At 33.7% G+C, this 25,228-nt stretch overlaps 1 protein-coding gene across 2 annotated transcripts in view; it reads left to right on the top strand.

Annotated features, from left to right (window-relative positions):
* Window positions 1–9,660: 9,660 nt before the first annotated feature.
* Cap-H2 (Chromosome associated protein H2) overlaps window positions 9,661–25,228 on the top strand; it is a 189,119-nt gene continuing 173,551 nt past the window's right edge. Inside the window, exon 1 of one of the 2 annotated variants that reach the window (XM_085822004.1) lies at window positions 9,661–9,898. The gene's annotated coding sequence lies outside the window, so the exon portion shown is untranslated. The remainder of the gene's footprint in view (window positions 9,899–25,228) is intronic. The other variant, XM_085822003.1, reaches the window with a different exon arrangement.

The following is a 25,228-nucleotide window of genomic DNA, read 5'->3' as shown; positions in this document are numbered from 1 at the left end:
TCATTTCAGTTTTCCAAGGTTAGGATGGTGGTGGAGAATCCTCCAAAACGGCTACTCATGTTAAAGAGAGAGAGAAAATGCGTAGAGCGTTCATTTCAGTTTTCCAACATTAGAAGGTCCCAAAATACCTTCTGAATTCAAAGAGAGATCGTGTAGAGCGTTCATTTCCAGTTCTTCAAGATCAGAAGAAGAGGGTCCGCTTTTCAGAGACAGCGAAGTGCAGACTTCAGTTTTCTCCCTTCCCAAGAATAGAGGGTCCCAAAATGGCTTTCCATTTCAAAGAGAGAGGGAGAGGCGTTCATTTCCATTCTCAAAGATAGGGTCGTCTGCTTTTTCCCAAAATGGCTTCCCAATTCAAAGAGAGAGAGAGAGAGAAAGGGTGTGTAGAGCGGTCATGTTCATTCTCCAAGATAGTTTCGTCAGCTTTTTCTCAAAATGGCATCTCCCCATTCAAAAAGAGATCGTAACCAATTTTTTCCAGTTTTTTCCGAGATGGGGGGAGAAGAAAACCTAGGATGGAATAACACGACACACAGAGAGAAAGAGAAAAAAACGCCATCTTGTCATTTTCTGATAGGGTACCGGTGTTCCAATACTTTTGTGACCGACCGTACGTTTCTGTTCAGAACAGTGTGGGCTGTTGGAAAGGCAACACGTCAATGTTTTCCCCCTCGACTCGATGAGTCAAACGAGACCTATCTAAAGGGTTATTAGAACGAATTCATACTTGTGTATTGAAATCACTCCAGTTTCGACTTAACATCAGTCTGTGCTGTGTATTCTGCTTGGATACACATATTTCCCTCCTAGAAAGAGCTTTTGTGAAGGTAGGCCATCTATTCTTCACAGCTCTTAGACATTTATTTACAGCTGATTTGATCGACGAGACATCACCTTATTTTTAAGCATCCACTCTCTGTGATCTATGAAAGTTTTTATCGTTTTGTTTCTGTTGAGTCTGTGCTGTAGAGCCCCCAAATGTCTACAAGGTTTCTTATTCTAGAACGTGTGCACTGTTTTGACGTTTCATTTCATAGCTGGGGTGATGGGTGGGTCACCTTCCTTTCAAACTGCACCGTGGAGGTTGAGATGTTAGAAAGTTTCGAGCCTACGTGTTTAATTCATGGGTGAACCACGCTTCGTGAACAAAAGAGGACCCTTCGTGGATCGTCCCTAGGAAAAAAGCATAGAACGGAAATGGCTAGCCGTCTTTTGTCTATTCGACATTATTCAAAAGGATCTCTACTCTCTTTTTGGTTCGAAGGATGTCTCTACCTGTTGTCTTACGTGTCTAAAGAAATTAGCTTTTCAGGAAAGGAGTTGTCTCAGGTTTCTAAAGAAATTAGCTTTTCAGGAAAGGAATGTTACTTGAGAAACAGGACGAGATAGGTTGAGAGAGGTTTCAAAGAAAAAAGAGAGATGTCGTTCATTTTTATCATGTCTGAAGACATGATAAAAATGAACAAAAAGTATTTATAATATATATTATATAATATATATATTATATAATATATATATTTTTTATTTTTAAAATTTTTTTCAAATCTCTCAGAAAATATTTTCCAGCTCATCTCAAAATGAGCCTCCTACTCAGTTTCGAAAAAAGAGACTGTGTCTTACTACTCTCCATTTTTTCAAATTTCTAAGAAAAAAACTATTTTACCACCTCATCTCTCACCATGAGCCACCTTCATGCTTTCTGAAAAACGACACGTTTGTATCGTCTTCATGGGTGTTTCTCTGAGGTCCTTTAAAAATGGTTTCAGAATCCACTCGACAGGATTTGTCAAAGTATTCCGAGCTTCACTTCAGAGGGCGTGCGCTGCTAAACATACCTGATTTCAGGGAAAAGAGTTCCACGAGTCGTTGGAGGAGATATCCAAAAAAATATAACGTGGTTGTGAGTCAAAATAAACGAACCCTTTTCACTTGAGCCATCACGATATCCAAAACACATCTCGTGGAGATGACTATCTCGTAAGAAAGAAAGCTAACCGTCCCACCACACCTACACAAACACACATGTTTTTTTAAAAGGATCATGCTTTTGGAAACTCATTTCAACTTTGAATAGGAAAATCGTGTTTTTAAGAGAGGGTCTCCTCTAAAACGTAGAGTAAAACATATGAATCATGCCGGGTATAGGTAGCCCTAAAACTAGGCATTGAAATTTTTTAATAGATTCATGATCAACAAAAAATGATACAACGTCTTACTTGCAACTATTTAAAAGAATCCTTTGAACCCATACATGAAAAAGAAATGAAGAAACATCCAGCTAGCTCGTCTAAAGTTCAGAAAGGTTAAGAGATTCTCAAAGAATTCTTCTTAAGAACATCATGGATTCCCGATTAGGGTAGAGAGGGAGGCGTGTTGCCTTTTCAACAGCCCACAGTGTTCTGAACAGAAACGTGGAATGCTTTTATAGAAAAGAGAAGAGTTAAAAGTGAAAGTCGAAAAACGATATGAGATCGGCTGGGAAAATATTTTCAGAGCTGAGAAAAAAATTTTGAGATGTAAAAAAAAAAAATTAACTCATCCCCCTTTTATCTGGGAATGTTGTCTTACCGTTTCTAAAAATAGACCAAAACCCAATCTTTTCTTGGAATTCTATTCTTTAGAAAGGATGAGTCATGGTCTATTTTTAGAAAGTGGGAGACAACATTCCCAGACAAAAAGGGGGTGTGTTAATTTTTATCATCTCTAGAAGACATGATAAAAATTAACAAAAAGTTTTTTTTTTTTTTTTAATTTCAGAATTTTTTTCTGAGCTCTGAGAAATCTTTCCTAGCCGATCCCATTTCGTTTTTCGACTTTCACTTTCAACTCTTCACTTTTCTATAAAAGCATTCCACGTTTCTGTTCAGAACAGTGCGGGCTGTTGATGAGGCAACATGTCTCTCTCTACCCAAATCTGGAACCCTAGTCACGAGAGAATATGAGACTAGAAAAATAGTTTAGCTTATTGATCTAAAAAATGTCCCATGCTAGAACTCAGTATTATTTTCAGAGATGGGCTTTCCAGTATCCATTTCCAAGATTTTAGATTTGCCATGGGTGACATGTTCCCAAATTCATAAATTCTTCAATTATAGTCCGCTTCTTTGACAAATGGCTAAGAAATTCTTAAAGAATATCATGGGATTGGGTAAAGAGAGAGACGTGTTGCCTCTTCCACAGCTCATACGGATCTGAACTGAAACGCGAAATGCTTTTATAGATAGCTGGGGAATTGAAACAAAGTCAAAACCCAATCGAAAGTAAAAGCCCAACAGAATTCCACAAGAATGAGTCATAGTCTATTTTTAGAAAGAGTGAGACAACATTCCCAGACAAAAAGAGAAGGGAGTTAATTTTTATCATGTCTAGAAGACATGATAAAAATTAAGCGTGTATCCACGTTGACTGACTCCAGACTGATCTGAAGCTGAAACGCGTGTGGTTTAAATACATTAACGAGTTGCTTCTAGAAACCGACTGGAAAAAATTCTCAGAGCTCTGGAAAAATTTCCACATACACACAAAAAAAAAATCCTTCCTTTTTTCTTTCTTTATTTGATGTCTTCACTTTTTTACTTTCTAAAAGGTCAAAAGAATGAAGACATCAAATTAAGAAAGAAAAAAGGAAGGATTTTTTTTTTTCAATTCAAAAATTTTTTGGAGCTTTGAAAATTTTCTTCCCAATCGTTAACATTTCGTTTTTGGACTTTCAGTTTCAATTCTTGGACCCATGATGTTCTTTTCTTGATGTTCTTGTAGTATATTCCTATACAAATTTACTCCTTTTCCCCAAAAAAGATATCTTTTTTATTTTTTTTACCTTCCAATTTGTATAGCTATATACTGAAAACAGGCATTAAAGTCAGTTTGTAGTATATTCCTATACAAATTCCCTTAATTTCCCAGCAAAAAGATGTCTTTTTGATTTTTTTACCTTCCAATTTGTATAGCTATATGGTGAAAACAGGCTTTAAAGTCCGTTTGTAGTATATTCCTATACAAATTCACTGCCTTCCCCCACGAAAAAAAAAGATATCTTTTTTTATTTTTTTTTAACCTTCCAATTTGTATAGCTATATACTGAAAACAGGCCTTAAATTCCGTTTGTAGTATATTCCTATACAAATTTACTCCCTTTACCCCAAAAAAGATGTCTTTTTTATTTTATTTTACCTTCAAATTTGTATAGCTACATACTGAGAACAGGCGTTCAAGTCCGTTTGTAGTATATTAGTATACATGGTCTATTTTTAGAAAGGGTGAGACAACATTCCCAGACAAAAGGGGGTAGAGTTAATTTTTATCATGTCTAGAAGACATGATAAATATTAACAAAAAGTATTTATAATATATATTATATAATATATATATTATATAATATATAATTTTTTTTCTTTTTTTTTCTCCATGACTCAGAATTTTTTTTCTGAGCTCTGAGAATTTTTTCCCAGTCGACAGCCAACAGAAATGTTTCCAGCCAACGCAATTTACTTTCACTTTCAACTCTTTTCTATATAAGTATTCCACGTTTTCTGTTCAGAACCGTGCGGGCTGTCCAAGGTGCAATATGCTTTTTCTCTCTCTCGCTCTCTCTCTACCTACTCTAGACCTAGGATGTTCTTTCTCAACAAGAGGAATTCTTTTAGTCAATCGCGAGGGAGGAAGATGGATTTCATCCTGTGGGTCTTTGAGAAACAACACACAGAAATAGAATTAAATACCCACGATCCTCCTTCACGGAACTCTGTAAGGGAAGCTGGGTGCACTGGATGCTGGAAAGCCACTCCTTTCGTGATTTGTGAGTCGGTAAAAAGGGAATGAATGTGATATCCCTTCCGACAACACCATAGACGAGCGGTCCAATAGTTCCATGAGAAAATATCGCTTTAATCTTTTCAAAAACATTAATGAGGATACTTTTCTTGTAAAAAAGAAAAAAAGGTATTGTTTTCTTTCATCTAGGGAAATAATCATACCTTGGATGTTTAGAAGAAGATCCGTTTAAGTAAAAAAGATTAGCCCCATCGCACAACATCATCATGGGTTCTCAATCTTAACAGCCCTGTGATCATTGTTTTTTTTTTCAGAAGTCAGGCCAAAGTATTCCTTTTAAAACATTTTCTGTTCTTCCTGGGTGTGGGATTGGGTACCGAGAATGTATTTTCCAACACCCCCACGGATTAGAACAGAAATATATTATAATCATCACGCCATCGTGGTTTTCGAAAGCCAAAACAATTCCTCATGAAACAACATCTTTTCTTCCTGGTTGTGGGATGAGGTAGAGATGTTGCATCGTCAACAACCCACCCTGATCTGAACAGAAATGTGGAATGTTTTTATAGATATAAGAAATAAACTGAAAGTGAAAGTAAAAATGAAATCGTGTTGGCTGGAAATATTTCTTGGCTGTCGAATGGGAAAAAATTTTCCAGAGCTTTAAAAAAAAACTCTTCCTTTTATTCTATTAATTTGATGTCTTCACTTTGTTTACTTTGGAATGGAGAAACCCAAAGACCATGACTCATCCTTTCTAAAACATAATTCCTAGAATGAGTTATGGTCTATTTTTAGAAACAGTGAGACAACATTCCCAGACAAAAGGGGGTAGGGTTAATTTTTATCATGTCTAGGAAACATGATAAAAATTAACAAAAAGTTTTTTTTTTTTTTTTTTTTTACATCTGAAAATTTTTTTCTGAGCTCTGAAAATTTTTTCCCAGTCGGCAACCAAGTGAAAATTTTCCAGCCAAGACGATTTGGCTTTTACTTTCGCTTTCAACGCTTTTCTATAAAGGTATTCTACGTTTTCTGTTCAGAACTGTGCGGGCTGTCCAAAGTGCAGCATGCTTTGTCTCACTCTACCTCATCTGGACCCAGGACCACTCTTCTAGAAAGAGCTTCTGTGAACACAAGCTTTTTTCCAATTTTTGACGTCTCACAGAATAGAAATCATTCCTCCGTTTAGGGGAAAATGTTTCCCATTTGAAAAGCTAGGACCCCTCGTTTGGATTTCATCAGCAACCGTTTATCAGGGTCTAGCGAAATTGGATGATCCATCCATGGATCAGAATTTCCCATCCGTGGTTTTTATGCATCAAGATTTCAACATAGTTTAAGAAAAATCCTTCAATCCTATTTGAAAGGAGATGACATGATATTGAAAGACATTTTCCCATGACGGACATTGGAAGACATTTTCCCATGACGAAATCTCTCTATCCCACACCTTCTTCTAAAGTGAAATTAAAGAGATTTTTCATACCGGGTTTTCAATTTTCACCTTAAATCATACCGTTGACGACGTGTGACACACAAACCGTGACATAAATTTCAGTTTCCATGACAGCTAACAATCTTGAGGTTTAAGCAAATGTATGAAAGAATTTATTTTTGATCCGTTTCCGCGATTGAGTGGGCTAGGAAAAAAAGGCTATTTCCATGACAGCTAACACGCTTGAGCTTTAAACATGTATGAAAGAATTCATTTTTAATCCATTTCAGCGATTGAGTGGGCTGGCGGGGAAAAGGCCCTTTCTATGAGAGCTAACACGCTTGAGATTTAAAAATGTATGAAAGAATTTGTTTTTAATCGATTTCAGCGATTGAGTGGGCTGTGAAAAGAAAAAGCTCTTTCCATGATACCTACCACTCTTGAGCTTTGAAAATGTATGAAAGAATTTATTTTTAATCAATCTCAGCGATTGAGGGGGCTGGAAACATTTTCTTAGAGCTCAGGGGAAAAAAAGGCCCTTTCCATGATACCTAACACGCTTGAGCTTTAAAAATGTATGAAAGAATTTATTTTTAATCCATTTCAGCGGTTGAGGGGGCTGGGAAACATTTTCTTAGAGCTCAGGGGGGAAAAGGCTCTTTCCATGACACCTAACACGCTTGAGCTTTAAAAATGTATGAAACAATTTATTTTTAATCCATTTCAGCGATTGAGTGGGCTCGGAAAATTTTTTTAGAGCTCAGGGAATGTGTCTCCAGGTTGAATGCACAGCACACACGGATGGGAAGTCGAAACTCGAGTGGCTTAAATAAATATACGAAATTTGGGTCATCGAGTGACTAGGAAAAATTCTCAGAGTTCTGGAAATAATTCTGAGTTCAAGCATCGGACATGAGAACAGAAATATATTACAAGCATCATGTCATCGTTGTTTTCGAAAGCCAAAAGAATTCCTCATGAAAGAACATCTTTTTTTCCTGGTTGTGGGATGGTGTAGAGTTGCTGCATCTTGAACAACCCACACTGATCTGAACAGAAATATGAAATGTTTTTATAGATATAAGAAATGAACTGAGAGTGAAAGTAAAAATGAAATCATATTGGCTGGAAATATTTCTTGGCTGTTGAATGGGGAAAATATTTCCAGAGCTAGAAAAAAAACTCTTCCTTTTTTTCTATTAATTTGATGTCTTCACTTTGTTTACTTTGGAATGGAGAAACCCAAAGACCATGACTCATCCTTTCTAAAACATATAATTCCTAGAATGAGTCATGGTCTATTTTTAGAAACAGTGAGACAACATTCCCACACAAAAGGGGGGTAGGGTTAATTTTTATCATGTCTAGAAGACATGATAAAAATTAACAGAAAGTTTTTTTTTTTTTTTTTTTTTTACCTCTCATAATTTTTTTCTGAGCTCTGAAAATTTTTTCCCAGTCGGCAATTAAGTGAAAAATTTCCAATCGGCTTTTACTTTCACTTTCAACTCTTTTCTATAAAAGCATTCCACGTTTTCTGTTCAGAACCGTGCGGGCTCTCCATGGTGCAACATGCTTTTTCTCTCTCTACCTCATCTGCAGCCAGGATGTTTTTCCTTCTTCAAGAAGTGGAATTCTTTGGGAATACCTTACAATTTCACGAGCTAGCTGTTTCTTATATTTCGAGGAGATTTCAATGAAATTGTTTATAGATGTCACCTATTGCAGATGGGGAAAAAGTCTATACTGTATCGCTGGAGACATCTCATCCAGATAGGTCACGTTATATTTTTTCCCACACCTAAATAAATTGGACATGAGCCATCCTTTTGTTTTCTCATCCAACAAAGATAGACACTGCAGACCGTTTTGGGTTTTCACTCTTCGCGAACCGAGACGAGCCGCAGCGACACTTTGCGTTTTCTATGAGCGCAATAATGGATCACGTGAGCAGCCATTTTGTTTCCCATCTCACCCAGATAGGTCATGTTGTATTTTGTTTCATGCACCTAGCCAATTTTGGACATGAGCCATCCTTTTTTTTTTTTTTTCTTTCGAACCAAGATGGACTCTGGAGACAATTTTGTTTCTCAACGGAAAAGTAAATTTTCTGAATGGGTGCCAGTGTTAGAATACTTTTGTGACCGACTATACATGTAAAACTAACAGGTTAAACGTGATATACGAAAATAAATTTGTGTTAAATTCAATTTAGCACAGAAAACAATGTATTAAGCATAACGGGAAGTAGAAATTCATTTTAAAAATAAAAATTAGTATTGTTATACTTACGTTTACATTATACTTATATGTATTTTCTCTAATTCATATAGAATACTAATATTTCTATTACAAGTGTCATTTTTCATTATTAAATACTTGGCCTGTTGATTGATGTATTTCGGTAAGAGCCATGCCCATGTAATAAATTAATGAATGCATGACCTTTAATAAATCCATTTTACATAGTTTTCAGTATTCAAGTTACTTGCATACAGCTTAAAGCATTTTACGTTGCAACAAATACCTGTTCTTTTTCATAATATATTTCATATTACAAATAACCTTCAACAGTAATGAAATTTTCTTCACTAGCATTGTTAAGTTAATAAAACTAGAACTTTATACATTTAAAAATTATTTTAGGATTTGGAAACCTCATGGTTCTGCGTGCTTACAGCTGTTAATAATTAAGAACATAACGTGAACAGCATGTTACAAATTAGCATTCACCCCTCCCGCCATATTTTCTTCCTTTGATCCCGAACTGAAGAATCGAGAACCGGCATCTTTCGACGAAAACTTCTTTAATTATGCGAAAATATTTCTATTTATTCGTTGTTAAGAAATTCAGAAAAAATAACAATAAATAAGAGAAGAATAATATAAATCTCCAAATGCGAACAAGCGAATAGGATGAATTAGCTAGGTTACCATGTTTGAACTGTTATCGTCAAAGTTGGCGATGTTTACATTTACCGGGTTCTTTGCGGAAGTGCTTCCTCTATACCAATTAAAAAGAAAATTATTTCAGAAAAACTAACAAAAGAAATTAATTTACACTCACTAATGCTCACCGAGTTCATAACGTTTTAAAAGCACGCCATTTTAAGAAAATCGGCTTTGACCACGCCGAGCTCATTGGAGTAAACACGCTGCGCGTGAATCTGCGCAAATGATCAGGGAGGAATCGGGAGGAAACTAGTATCTGAGGGGCTAGACGCTTGTCTCTCCGACCACGTTCAAGAACAAAATGGCGCTAGATTCGCATGGCACATCAAGGAGGTTAGAATCTATTCTAACCTCCTTGTGGCACATTGAAGGTATGTTCATGCGCAGATGGTCTCTGCGCAACCAGTCGTACGTTTAGCATTTTTACCATGTTTGAGCTAGCTGTCCGACGTCGTACGGGAAGACACTTCCAGCTAATCGTCATCGATGGGAAAAGGAAAGTCTGGGCCATCTCAAAAAGCAGCGACCTCTTTCTACGGACCTTGCCTAGCAAGTACTATTTTTCCAAATTATTGGTGGCAACAGCTATTTGCAGCGGCTTCGTATTACTAATAACGGTTAAATTAAAATTGTTTATTGGTGTTTATGTGTAAAACTGTAATTTTGTTATAATATGCGGTAGGTTTGATTTTACAGATTTAACAACCTTAGCTCCTTCATTCCTCTTATAAGGTTAGTATTATATTCGTTTTATGCATACGAAATCGTTACATTGTTTTTTTTTTTTTTTTTTTCCTTCTATCTATTGACATAACAACAAATTCTCCCAAAAAGTTTTGTACAATCATATATTTCATATGTACCTGAAGAAATGTATATATCCTGAAGTAATTATTTTGATATATCTCAAAGAATATTTTCTCCATTAAAAATAATCGTTAAATGCGTTTACTTTACCTAGACTTTGAAGTATATACATACATTCAAACTTCACCTACTTTGTATTTAAAATTGATCCATTGCTTTTAAATTTATTCGTTAAAAAGCTTTCCCTTAAGACATAATTAAGGAGTAAAAAAGATTCAGAATTTCGATATATCATCTGATGGTTCAAATTATATTAAAATAAGAGAGCGTGTTTTGATTCCTTATTCAGAACTTAAAATCTAACTATTTTAGTTTATTAACGCTTAAGTACAGACGTTAATTTTCTCTCACTTAAACACAGAGGAGGGTCTCTCAGACCGCACTCTATTTATGCATTTTAAAAATATAAAATTTTTAAATAATGTACTGTTGTTATTATATAAGCATTAATACACTTTGCTTGTTATAGTGAAGTAATTAATTATTTTTAAAATTCTAAAATTAATGCATTAAAAATAAATTTTTAAATCACATATGAAACGTACGGAACACTTAATCAAATAAGTAAAATAAATATAAAATAATACAAAAAAAGTATAATATATAAAGAATATTAAGAAACTGTAGCACATTATTTTAAGCATTTTCAACATAATTTTTGCATATTCTCTTGTCACATTCATTACATATCGGATTCTTGAAGCTGAATTATAGATAGGTAGTTTTTCTTCTCAGTCTAAGGAGGACAATAAAAGCATGTTTTACGCTTTTTAGGGATATCAGTTACATCTGGCTAGAACAGATTTCGCTGGAAACTCCTAGCAGTCTCAGAATGCACATTTTTATTTCTCGGTTTACAGTTGGCTTTTGAAGCTTCCGTTTCATATGTGGTTTCACTAATTCTGATGATAAATCCATCAAAAAAGAATTTTTTTTTTCCAATTTTGCAGTATCTCTTAACGATTGATGTATTACATGTGCATTAATTCCACTTACATCAAGTAACCTAGAGAATATGGTCATTGACCATCGCTTTGTTCTTCGGCTTGTAGAATGTTTAGAACATTTTTCATCAATGCATCTACAACTCCTTTAGTCACATTGTAAAATGTTATTATTTCTGGTTCCTCAGTTTCAAGGTCTTCTGATTTCGAATGATGCATTGAAAAAATGATAATAATACTTAATTTTTCAGCCATGTATGAAACGAGAGTCATTCTATCTGTGAATGCGTAAAGAGAACATCCTTCACTTTTCATTTTATATGGAAAAAATTCACCTGGTATTTCTGTCTTATTTTTTTTTTTTTTTGCATCCAGCATTTAGTACCGGCATTTGTCAAACCTATAAAATCAAGTTCTTGTACACGTTCGACACTCAAGTAGTAATAAAATCATCTCACCCTCATGCCAGAAAAAAGCAGACCTGTGGAGTCGGTAGGAAAATGACCGACTCTGACTCCTGGAATTTTTAAGACTACGACTCCCTCATGTATATATATATATATATATATATAATATGTATATATGTAAACATATACACATGGATTACAACTTATTTTTTTAATATAAAAGAAGTAATAGATGCTACAGGAAAAAAATACTGATGACATAGCAAATTATTTATATTAATTAGCTTTATTATGAAATAGAAAAACTGGCATTACTTATTTCTAAGAAACAGTATAGCTTCAGCAAGATCTTCTTTGTTGGAGGGCCATAGATCCAAATTGATAAACTTCAGAACGGAGAAGAGTCTTTCCTCACTAACTTGAGTAGGAGGAAGAGCTGTTACTATTAGGGCTCCTTCTTTTAACTTTTCATGATAGATTTTTATGAGTTCTTCAAAGCGTAATCATGTAGAAATCTTGTGTGTATTTTTTTCATTTTTATATTGAAAGGCTTTTGGTTCTTTATTTTCATTCGCTTTGTCATAGCCTTTTTAATATTATCCAAAAATATTTCTCAAAATCTAATTTATCTCTGGAAGAGAATGATAGAAACTCAATTGCAATGTCTGCAGTTTGACTGTCCTGATATGAATTCTCTAATTGTTTTGAGAATAATTTCATTCTTAATGAAAGTTCATAGATGGCTTTCTTTGCCTTTTTAATTTGTTCGTCATCCAAGAAAATTTGATGTTTCGGATCTACATATATTGAACCCAGCAAGATCTCATTGTCTAGCAAACTAGTTTCTCTTTTCTTCATTGAAGAAATGATTCCTTTTGCAATAAACCCTCCATTTCAGAAAGAACAAACTTCACATTCTTCCATTCTCGCCTTCTATCAATTCTTCAGATTGCAGCCTTTTTGTTGCTATATAAGGTGTAGAAAGAAGAGTTTTCAATTGTGCAAGATCATTCCACAGTCTTTCTGTTAGTGAAACATTAATGTTATCTACATCTTCTTAAAAAGTTCTTAATTCTAACAACCTTTTTATCATCAAATATGTACTTCCTTATCACGTTGCTTGATCAATAATTGCTCCTTTTACTGCTAGCTTTCCAAGAATGGCATTAATTTTGGGAATTCTTGCTGCTATTGCTGTTTACCTGAATGTACCAGTGAGATTTGTAACTAAATGAATCACTTTAATCATTAATAACGAATATCATATCCATCCTCCTCCGTTATATTTATTAATTAATGTATCAATAAAATAGAAAATAACTATTTATTAATGTATATAGTTCATAAATAAAAATAATACCTCAGGTTGTCATTAATTTTGGTTAGAGTTGACTTTAGGATACCCCTTGTATTGTAGCGAAGTTGTTGTTTCGTTTATTGCCAAGTTGTTTCATTTATGGTAACCTGAGTAGCTGAATGTTATGGAAAGCCTATTATGACATAATTGTTTTCATTATTCCGAGAAATTTAGAATAATGGGATATTTTGTAAGGGCTTTTGTAGTGTGTGTGTTTAGGAAATACATTGGCCTGATCTTTAGAATATGGTAACTGGTAGTTTGGCGACATTTTGGAGGCGATAAAGGTTACTACCTGGGACTTTGGTAATAATGTGAGCAGTACTCAGTTCCGATTACGCATTATTTTGTGTGAGGGAAATGAGAGATCATGGGATATGTCATGTGATATTAATGTACGATTTACGGTTCTTTAATCGGAAAAGGGGGGAAATCGGGAAAAACTGAAAATTTTGTATTTGGCTTTATTCTGTGTTGTGTGAAACAGCGTTCGTTAATTTTTAGATCCCATGGCCTTAACTAAAGTGAATTCGAAATGGATATTTAGTGGGATTGAAAGGGTAGTAATAAGTGTTTCTTTAAGGTTGTACGAGATAGAAGTAAAGATGTTTTATTAAGTTATTTATTTTACCTGGTACCTTGCTGTGAACTATAAGTATGATTTTAAAGATCCTGAAACAGAAATAAGAAAAGTTTATCGGACGCGTAATCAAGATTCTGAAGAAGATTAGGTAAGTTAGTTAGAAATGTTCATATTTGTAAAGGGTATATACTTTTTCGTTATTAGGTAATTTCATATATGTTCTTTTTACCGGGTTTAAAGATTCAGAAAATTGTCATGTATTTTCGTGAAATTTTTCTAATTTATGAGAAAAAAGGAGTGTACATGGATATGGTGAAGAGTTTGCGCAGTGCCATTTTTGTGCAATTCTGGGATTTTTTTTTAAAGTAAAAATAAGTCGACGTGTACATGGTTTAGTGATATTTTAATTAAATGATAGTTATTTTGTGAAATTTATGTTTGTAGCAATTTGGTATACGTTTTAGTTGAAGTAAACGTGCATGGAAATAATTTAAATATTTGACACTAAGTATTTGTAATGTTTGCGGTATGAATTCATTGGTGACGTTTATGATATAATAGATAATTTAGAGGTAAAAGTTTTTGGATATTTTATTTATTTTATACGTGGAAATGTTCATATTTGGAAAGGGTATATACTTTTTCGCGATAAGGTAATTTCATATATGTTCTTTTTACCGGGTTTAAAGATTCAGAAAATTGTCATGCATTTTCGTGAAATTTTTCTAATTTATGAGAAAAAAGCAGTATACATGGATATAGTGAAGAGTGTGCACAATGCCATTTTTGTGCAATTCTGGGATGTTTTTTTAAGTAAAAATAAGTCGACGTATACATGGTTTATGTGTATGTGTTATTTTGAAAAACACGTAAGGAGTATGGTATTGTGCACTTTTTCCCAATTTTGCAGTGAATATTTCTCATGATTAAGCAGTTTTGTTAGATAAAATTTCTAGCATAAGTGTAATTCGGCTAGTAGATTGTTGAAAGAAGTGTTCAGTAGATAAAAAGAAAAGAAACATGTCTTTACTTCGTGAAGACAAAATGGCGGCGGGAAAAATAAATAGAGGGTTGCTGTAGAAGAGTTGGTCGCCAAATTTTTGCCAAAAAATCGCGAAGTTACCATAATGTAAAGATCAACCATACATTGCTTGTTTCATTGTATAGACGATAGGATGGCTGAATGTAGTAAGATTAATTTGAAGTTTCTGTGCCATTTGGAACAAAATGGGAAAAGTGCATTAATTGACTGGTGTGTAAATGAAGGTTTACTTAGTAGCCATTTTTGGGACAGTCTGGAATACGTAGGATGTTTTTTATTCTTATTTTTGTGGCGACGCTGATATACGGATTCATGTTCAGATAATTTTAGAAAGTTTTTGGATGCGGTTAAGGAATTTTGTGTGCCACAGAGGTAAGTGGATATTTGCTTTTTGTAATGCTTAAATGCATAATCCTTTTTTATGTTATTTTATTGTTTGGTTTAAAATGTAGTTTATTGAGATTATGTATTTTTTGTTTGTCTGTACTGTAGAATTTAGTGCTCCTTTGACTTTTTAAGTGGAAATATATCGATGTGTACATGGACAAACTCAAGGAAGTGCGCAAAGCCTAGTTTGTGCAATTCTCTGATTTTTTTTTTTTAAGTGAAAATAGGTCGATTGGTACATGGGTACCGAGTTTGTGCAATTTGTTGTCTTGTTATTTTGGCTTTGTGTAGCAGTGATTTTTGGCGCAAAAATCGCCACTGCTTAAGCCAAAATAACAAGTCAAAGACTTGCCAAAATTCGGTATCCATGTATCGCCAAGGGGTACCCTAAAATATAAAAATATACTTTTACCAGTTTTTTCGGTAAAGTGCAGAATTACCCACTTATTTGTTTTGCATTTGTTTGGCGCTTTTTACAAGAGTAAGAAGAATTTGATTTTTGTCAATTTTATTTGACTTTTTAAGTGAAAATATGTCAATGTGTACATGGATAAAGTTGACAGAGTGCGCAATACCATTTTTTTTTTTTTTTTTTTTTCTTTTTTTTTTTTCCAATTTTGGGATGTATTTTAAGTGAAAATAGGCCGATTTGTACATGATACTGTATGAATTCTTAAAAACGTGCCAAGCAGTTTGTGATTCTGCACTTTCCCCAATTTTTTTTCCAATGAATTTTAATTTCATGGGTAAAGAGCAGAATCACCCACTTATTTGTTTGGCGCTTTTTACAAGAGTAAGAATTGTATTTTTGTCAATTTTCTTTGACTTTTTAAGTGAAAATAGGTCAATGTGTACATAGATACTGCGTTTATGTAATTTTTTAACTTGTTATTTTCAAAAGTGTGAATAAGAGAAAATAGGTCAATGTGTACATGGATACCGAGTGTGTGCAATTCACTTGTTTTTAGCGACTCCAGCTCCAACTCCTGTTACCCAAAAATCTGCCCTACTCCGACTCCACAGCCCTGAAAAAAAGTAACGTAAATGCAGAGGTGAGGTCTATATGACTGCGGCCCAATTAAAAAAAAAAAAAAAAAAAACTAATGGATACAATTTAATAAAACTTTAGGAATAGATTTATTTTATGTCAACTTGAAAGTACTGAAAAGGACAAGAATAACTATATTAACTCAGCAGTTTCACAGTTCTAAAACCTTGGCGCGGCCATGTAGGCCTCATCTCTGTGTTTAAGGGCTAATATTTGTTTATACAGTTAGTCTTTAATCCGGACATCCATAATCCGGAATGATCTATAATCCAGACCTCAAAGCTACAAACTTTCTGCAGACGCATTATGCGTCTACGCATGCGAGTTTAATGTATAAAGAACGGTATAAGCTAAGCTTAAAATTATCTATTTCAGTTAATGTTGCAGATTGCGTTGTTCCTTAATCTTCTAATCTTATTATTTTTTGCAGACTGTTAGAGCAATTTTATGAAAGTAAGTGTGAACTTTCGATTATGACAAAAAGAATTTCTGATTCTGTAGCTCCCAAAAGATCTACAAAGCGAAAGCATGTTTTGATGTCCATCAAACAAAAAGTGGAATTGCTGCAAAAAATGGATAAAGGCATATCCGTTGTTTCTCTAACCATTTCGAAATCTGTTTATCAATTACACGCTGCTCTGTGGGGAGGGGGGACGTCGCGGCAGGGATTGAACTGGAAGTTGATCTTTTAGCACTATCCTTATCTTCAGGGCAGATGTTTTTATTTTATTCGACTTATAATTCCTTACTAAATGTAGTATTTCATCTCGATGTACTTTGTCTTTGATATGATTTAAATCAAATTCCTCATCATTATAAATATCACGAATACACATCAAATAGTTTTCTGGTTGCAATTTTCTAATTTCGACTATGCATAATGTATGCTTTACGCATGCACACGTTGAAAGAAATGTTTAATAAAGTAAACAAATAAATATTAAGCTTTTTTTTTTTTTTTTTTTTTTTTTTTTTTTTTTTTTTTTGTAAATTTTGATACCCTTTAAATCTTAATTGCTCTTTATTTCATAAATTACAGTTTCATAATTTTAATTTTATAATTTTTGTATGCCATCTTAGCAGATTTAAACTGATGATCTGTAATCCAGAAAAAGCGATAATCTGGAATTGCCGAAGTCACGACGAGTCCGGATTAAGGACTTTTGACTGTATACAGTATTTGATTGTGTTGGCAGTGCCGATAAAGGCAAAGCATATTTTGCTTCCCTTAAATAAAGCTAAGACTAATCTAAATAAAATTCATGCTTTTTTCCGTAAATTAAAATAAAATAAGCTAACACTGTAGCCTTTACATTTAAAATAATTTGAGTGAAAGAAAACTAGCATTATGCTAACTCATAATACACATTCGGCGATACCGGCGTACATATAATACTCAGCCAACCCACTGATCTTGATGTCTTCGGCCAATCAGCGGCAACCATGTTAGCTTACCGCTGATTGACCTCCGATCAGAATTTGTATAAGGAAAACTAAAGCCAACAAACGGCCCTCTTTTACTCATGCAAATGTAAAAACAAAACTTTTACAGAAGTTCATAGTTCAATTCTATTATACGAAAACACTTATTGTCTTTAGACACTGAAAACATCTAAATAAAACTTCCTTAAATTAACAGCAGTCGCCCCTTTTGTAAATAAGTCCGCAGTATTTAATTTACTGGTGATAAATTCAAAGTCAAACACTCCATCATTTACTAGTCTTCTAATAAAGTGATATTTTATGTCTATGTGCTTAGTTCGGCGATTTTCTATTGGCGATCTAGAAAAATCAATGGCAGACTTGTTAGCACAAAAAGTTTACACTCTCTTAAATTAAACTTTAAAATTTCATCTTGTAAGACATTTTTCATCCACATTAATTCCTTCGCTGCCTCCGATAAGGCGATATACTCCGCTTCCATGGTTGATATACTTACACATTTTTGTTTAGCAGTTTTCCAGATTACGGGTACTTCATCTAAATGTAATATAAATCCTCCCATGGATGTGCGGTCATCTCTAATTCTTGCATAAGTAGCATCTGAATAGCAATAGAAATTTAGATGTTTAATCTTCGATACGTGTAACTTATATAATTTAGTAATATTGAGATAACCAAGCAATTTCAACAATCTAACTTTGTAAGAATAGTGCCTTTAGCTATGGGAAGTGAAGTTATTGGTATCTGCAAATGTTTAAATTTTTCAAAAATTTCTTCGATATATTTTGCATGTATAAAACCCCCATTCTCGTTCTCTAAGAATTCAATTCCAAGGAATGTTTTAGTTTTGCCTAATACTTTAAGATAAAAAAACTTACTCAGCTGTGAAATTACTTTATCTATACTATATTGATCTTTACTAAAAATCACAATATCATCTACATATAACAAGAGAATTACATTTGAACCCTTATAAACACAATTACACCATTGTATTCAGACATTTTATTTTCTTAAAATGTAGATTTTCTAAAGTACTTTCAAATTCACAAAACCAATCGCGGCCACTTTGATGTAGACCGTAAATGGTCTTGTGTAATAAACACACTTTATTTTCCTCTTCAATAAATCCCTCTGGTTGGGTCATATATATATTTTTCATTTAGGTTTGCATATAAATATGTGTTCTTTACATCTACTTGACAATTAGTCCATCCATATAAACATACCAGTATAGTGAAAATCTTATGATTGAAAAATTTACTACATTTTGTAAACGTCATCAAAATCTTCACCTCTTTTCTGCCTGAATCCCTGTGCTACTAAACGTGCTTTGTATCTAACCACTTGATTCTTTTCATTTCTTTTTAGCATATAGACCCATTTGTTTCCTAGCATAGTTTTATTTTCTGGCTTTCGACTAATTCCCAAACCTTACTTTTCTTCATTGTGTCAATTTCTTCTTTCATTGCCTTATCCCATTCTTCGGCATTTACTGAATTTCATGCTTCTTTAAAATTTTGTGGAATAACAATTTCTACGGAATTTGCCTCTTCAGACATGGAGCTAGTCTCCTGTTCTACAAAATGGAACTACTCTGATATGCACCCTCAAGTAGCCAAATTTCGCGCCAAATATTTTTGGCGAGAAAATTCACGTTGCTGTATTACTATCTAAATTTTTTGTCTACATTTCGAACTTTTAGCCTAAAATGTCTCCAAAAACGCGGTTTTCGCACATGCAAAAACTACGTTTTCAACATACAATTTAGCTAAAAATCCGAAACAAAAACAAAAAATTTAGATAGCAAAAATGTAAAGTTTCTAACCAAAAATATTTGACAAGAATCCATGTACACGGCGACATGTTTTAACTTAAAAAAACATCTACAAATGGCACAATGTAGGCAACGAACAAATCTACAAACTACGCACACCTCGCTTTAATAAATTAACATATAACCTCGCTTTAATAAATAACAACAATAAATTTCAAAGAATACCATGTACACAGCGTCCTGTTTAAACTTAAAAAAAAATTCTACGAATTGCACAATTTAGGCAAGGAAGGAATCTACGATCTACGCACTCCTCGCTTTAATAAAATAACATAACAACAATAAATTTCAAATAATACCATGTTACACAGCATTCTGTTTCAACTTTAAAAAACATCTACGGATTGCACAGTCTAGACACTAAACAACAAAATTAATTTCAAACAATTTAAAAAAACAACAATAACTACAGAAATTCATACTAAAGAACCAATGAACATAACATTCTACAAAATAAGAACAAGGATAAAATAAAATGCACTTACCATGAATTAATGCGTTTTCGAATAGCAGAAATATAAATTTCATACCGCCTTTAACATGCCGCCATGTAATCACTATCGTATTTACATAACAGCCAGACACACTATCCAGAAAATTTATACTATGGTTCACAAATAAATAAAATTACAAATCCCTACTTCTATCATGCACTGCCATTAAAAATAATCTCCCAGACCCTCTTTCCACACTTCCAAATACCCACTATCCCTCAACAGGATAGCCACAATGATATTTCTTTTTGCCGAACTTCAATTCAACAACTACCATTTTATCTTTCCCTCCCATCTTCTCAGACACAGAAGCGAATCAACGAGCTCCAGCAAAAGATTTTTCAACGTCAACAGGGTTGCCATAGAACACGCAATCGTGCCAAAAACCAGTGCAGAACACATATCGCCTTATTTGGTGAAATTAGGGCGCATATTAAGGCCCGTTCCCACTGGGGTTTATCTGAGCTAACGAACACAACTAACGTAGTCGACCCATCCCCAAAACCAGTTTTTCCCCATAGAGCAGCAAGTTGAAAAATCTGAACTGCAGGCACAGCGGAGCTAGTCGACACAGGGAACTGACTCCGTTAGCTCAGATAAACTCCAGTGGGAATGGCGCTTTAGAGTTGTGCCTACAAAATTAACTTTCCCCAAGTATTCATTTCTTTTCACTAAAATCAGACTTATCTTTTTCAAATTTAATGTTTCTTGCCTCACAATGCTTTTCAATATCATTATAGGATCTAAAACGAGTGTCTGTTCCCTCTACATAATAATATATGTCTGTATGTGTTTCGTCTGGCCTTTTAACTGCTTTTCTTTGCCAGTTTTTGTCTGATACTTCTTTCGGGGTAGATTTGTCATCTGACAACTTGATTTCTTCTCTAGAAGTTTCCTGTTCTTCATCTGATTCTGCTAATAGCTTAGATTCCTCTAGTCTTTTAAACTTAGTTTTTGATTTCTTATCCAGGATGCCATTTGCTACATTGTTTTTCATTAAAGTTCACATTACAGGTTTCTATTAATCTGCGTTCTTCTAATAGCCACATTCGATAACTTTTAGTTTCCTTCACATACCCTACCATGATTCTTTCTTTGCACCTCACTTGTAATTTATTTCTAATCTGTTTTGGCACACCAACATAGGCTTTACAGCCAAATATTTAAAATAAACAACACTGGGTTTTTTATTTAGGGACATTTCATAAGAGGTTCAGTTGCTTTTATGACATACTCTGTTCCTCGTATGTACAAAACAGCCAAGAGCTTCTGCCCACCATTCTTTTCCCATTTTACGATCATTAAGCTTAGCTTTAACTGTGTCTAATGCCATTCGGTTAAATCGTTCACACATACCGTTCTCTTCTGGGGTGTACGCGTTTATGCGTTCAACACTAATTCCATTTTTGGCTAAGTACCCTTCGAATTTCCTGCTACAGAATTTCCCACCGTTATTGGTGCGTATACTTATTAATTTTCTATTCATCAGTCTTTCCATTTGCCTATGATAATTCTTAAAGTTGTAGAACAAATTCATTTTTAGTTTTCATACTATACAGTGTTACTAATCTACTATAGTCATCCACAATAGTGAGGAAATATTTACTCCCACCCTTAAATGGAACTGGTAGTGGGCCACAAACGTCTAAATAAACCAACTGCAAGTGTTTATCTGATCTCTTCAGAACAGTTTTAAAAGTTATTCTACTAGATTTAGCAATAATACACGGTTCACACCTCTCCATTGATTTTTCAATTTCTGGTAACCCTTTCACGCTTTGATTCTTACTAGTATTCTTAATATAATAAAAATTTACGTGGCTAAATCTCCGATGCCATAGCGTCGCATCATCTACTTTATTTAACTTTCCAATTTCTGTATCGTAACCAGCTTCTTTTTTATCTGTTGCATGTCTAAATGGTTTTACATGATAAAGTCCATCATATCGTTTAGCGTAGCATAATCTATCCCAATTATTAAAGTATATCCACATATTCCCTTTTGAAATCACAAAATGAGCACCTGCCTTTTTTAACCTTGCTCCCGATAGTAAATTTCTTCTTAGATTTGGATTATATAACACATTATCTAACTCAGTCTAGTTTATTCAATTGCCTACTTTTACTGCAAATTTGACGGTACCCTTTCCTAGTAGTTTACTTTCATAATTTCCTACAGCTAAAGACATAGGTATATCGTTTATTTCTTCAAAATTTGTCATTAAATTTCTATTATTACAGAAACGAGTTGTAGCTGTAGTATCTACGACCCAATTAAATTTATCTGCGTTACCTTCTTTATCTGTAGTTGATACATAATTTTCTAACATTAATTCTTTCTCTTTAAACTGTCCATTTTTATCGTCTATTTTTAAACTCTATAATGATTTTTACTTACATTTTCTTTGCATTAAGCGATTAAGTGTCCAAATTTATGACATCTGAAAGGCGTGCTGTCTTCTAAATCGCCATTTACCTGGCGAAGTCGGCTTTCTTCCCTTACCAGTTCTTCAGCAATTCTTTCCAACGTAAAATCTTCGTCCTTCCACCTATAGATCAACTGTACAATGCCAGAGTATTCCTGGGGTTAATCTCCTTATTGCCTGAAATCCTTTAAAAAGATCTGGCCAAGTTGTGTCCAGCTTCAGCCAACTTCTTTGCAGTCATTCTTATCCTTGCGATGAATAATCCCATTTGTTCATTTAAGGTGTATCTAATGCTAAAAAATTCATCCAGTAACTGAATTATCCTTGCTTTTGTTTTGGGTTCGAATTGCTTCTGTAGAACTTCCCAGGATTCTTTACCACTTGAGCATTCGTGTATCAGCGGCCTGAATTCAGTTTTAATTCCATAATATAATGTAGTGAACGCTCTATTCTCTCTCAATGTGAATTCCTGCTTTTCACGCCTTGTTGCACTTTTATCTAATTCTTCTTCTTTGTCCTCTATAAAGCTCCAACAATTTCTATCCAGTAACAGCATTTTCATATCGACTTTCCATCGATCCCAGTTGTCATGGTTTAACAGCTGAAAACTATCAGGTAGTAATGACATCTTCAACTAAGTGTGAGCACAACAACTTGAACAAACTTCTAAGTCAGGTCAACTTCTTTTCTTGGATAACGGCCCTCTTCACCTACGTTCCTTCAATGCTGAGTTGAACTGGATGTCAGATTAGCTGTTGGCAGTGGCGATAAAGGCAAAGCACATTTTGCTTCCCTTAAATAAAGCTAAGACTAATCTAAATAAAATTCATGCATTATTCTGTAAATTAAAATAAGATAAGCTAATACTGTAGCCTTTACATTTAAAATAATTTGAGTGAAAGAAAACTAGCATTATGCTAACTCATAATACACATTCGCCGATACCGGCGTACATATAATACTCGGCCAACCCGCCGATCTTGATGTCATCGGCCAATCAGCGGCAACCACGTTAGCTTACTGCCGATTGACCTCCAATCAAAATTTGCATAAGGAAAACTAAAGCCAACAGATTGTGTATTCGAGTTGTTATTTGGTTGTGTATTCGAATATTTTTAAGCTTTCAGCATTGCAGCCTAATTTTTAAAGTAATTTATTGTGACGTTTAATTTTTAAAGTAATTTATTTCCTCCAAAGCAAATGGAATAGAGGAGGAAGGCCTAAAAAAAATAAATAAATGTTGTATTGAATAATAGGTACTATTCTGTTTGAGGGCCGTAAAAAAAATTGCGGCGAAAATGTATGCGCCAAATATAGCGTATGTGTTTATTTCAGATTGCATAAGTTTATATAGTTCTATATTTCTTAAGACACCATTGAAATACTAGTTTAATTTTTAAATCCTTTTTTGATATCCTATGGATTTAACAATTTGGGAATTGCCCAAGATGCGTTTTTAAGAATTGCACATACTCGGTATCCATGTGCACCTCGATCTATTTTCGGTTAAAAAAAATCCTAGAATTGCACAAAAATGGCACTGCGCACACCCTTGACTTTATCTATGAACACATCGACCTATTTTCACTTAAAAAGTAAAAGAAAAATGACAAAAATCCAATTTTTTTACCCCTGTAAAAAGCGGCAAACAAATAAGTGAGCGATTCTGCACTTTACCGAGAATATTTTCAAAGAAAAGACATCATTCATTATAAAAAATTACATTTGAACAACCATCGAGATGAAATTATGCTTTAGCGATAAGTCGGTAGCGAAATAGCAATGCAGGCATCCATTCAGTTATGTTTAGCACTTTTTATATAAATTATAATAATGATCTGAAATAGTTATTTACTCTTATGCTTCCATTCAGTCATGTTAACCTTTTTCATATAAATTATAATAATAAAAAAGTATTATATGAAATTAACCTTTCATCTAAATTAAAACATCAATCTTAAATAGTTATTTACTATTATACTTCCTTTCTTGCGGCAATTATTAGGGTTCACGCAATTCTTTTTGGCAACATTGGCATCAACGATAGTTTGGCGATTTTTTACGACCCTCGAACAGAATAGTACCAGTAATATGTATGGTTACTAAGAATTAATTAAAAGCTTTAAATAAAATAATAACAACAAGTTACGTATAGTTACATAACAAGTCAAAAAACATCAAAATGTTTTGCTGCCTATTAAAGATTATCATGGTTCTCAAAGTATGTGTTCTTCATAAATTTTGTCAACCACTTCTTTAGAATGAAAGAATATAATTTTGCATATATTGACAGCAACGTATAGTTTAATTGTAAGCAATGTATATAAACAGAGACATTATGTGTATATTTAAGACAGAAATTAGACATTGTAATCTTTAAAGCACCACAAAATTCGTGTCAGTTTGATTGTATGATTGGAGTAAAGCATCTATAGCTTATCATAATATAATACGTTTATCGTAATTGATTTTATGCAGTCGGCTCTAGGTAACTTGATTTTGTACTTTCTGGTTGTTAACACCCCCATGAAATGTTTCCAGATCATCGAAAAAATATTTATTGTGCTAAGTACACTGTGTAAAAAAAGGGAGGAAAACAGTTCTATATCTCCTATTCTACTGGTCTAATTGATGAAATTCAAATTGCGTTTTTCATGTCTTGAAAGTGCGACTTAGGATATATATTAGATTTATGTATAACATCATTTGGTACTTTTCCGTTTCGCCGGCGCAAATCTCGCCAAGCAGACTTTATTGGCGACAACATACAGTATACACATAAAAAATATTAAAAAAATATTAGTTCTAAGAATTCTTTTAAAAAAGAAGGCATAAACATTTTAATATTGCTTAAAATTTTATAAAAAGCCAATAAATAAAGACAATAAATTTGTAAAAAGACATTAATTTAAGAATTTACTATGCTTTCATGGTTCAACATCCTGATTAGCCGGTTCATATCACGTGACCCCAAGCGATCTCATCTCACGTAAACTACTCTACAAAAATCTAATGCTCTCAGTAATTATCTACATTCATTTCAAGTTAAATCTTAATTTGGAACACAAGTTTAAATGCAAGAAATATTTTAATTCGTACGAATAGCTTACTCAGAAATTATGTAAAACTGCAGTGCTTTGCTTCGCTAATGCATTCTCATTAGAATGGATGAATTTAACCCTTGACATTACCTTTTCTTTATTTTCGGCTTCGGATAAGCGCTGTGA

Source organism: Stegodyphus dumicola, chromosome 8, assembly GCF_044657685.1.
Source record: "Stegodyphus dumicola isolate Sdum_Otavi_A_Nest chromosome 8, ASM4465768v1".
NCBI classification, from domain to species: Eukaryota; Metazoa; Arthropoda; class Arachnida; order Araneae; family Eresidae; genus Stegodyphus; species Stegodyphus dumicola.
Note: the sequence above shows the minus strand (reverse complement) of the source record. Positions and strands in the feature narration are given on the sequence as shown.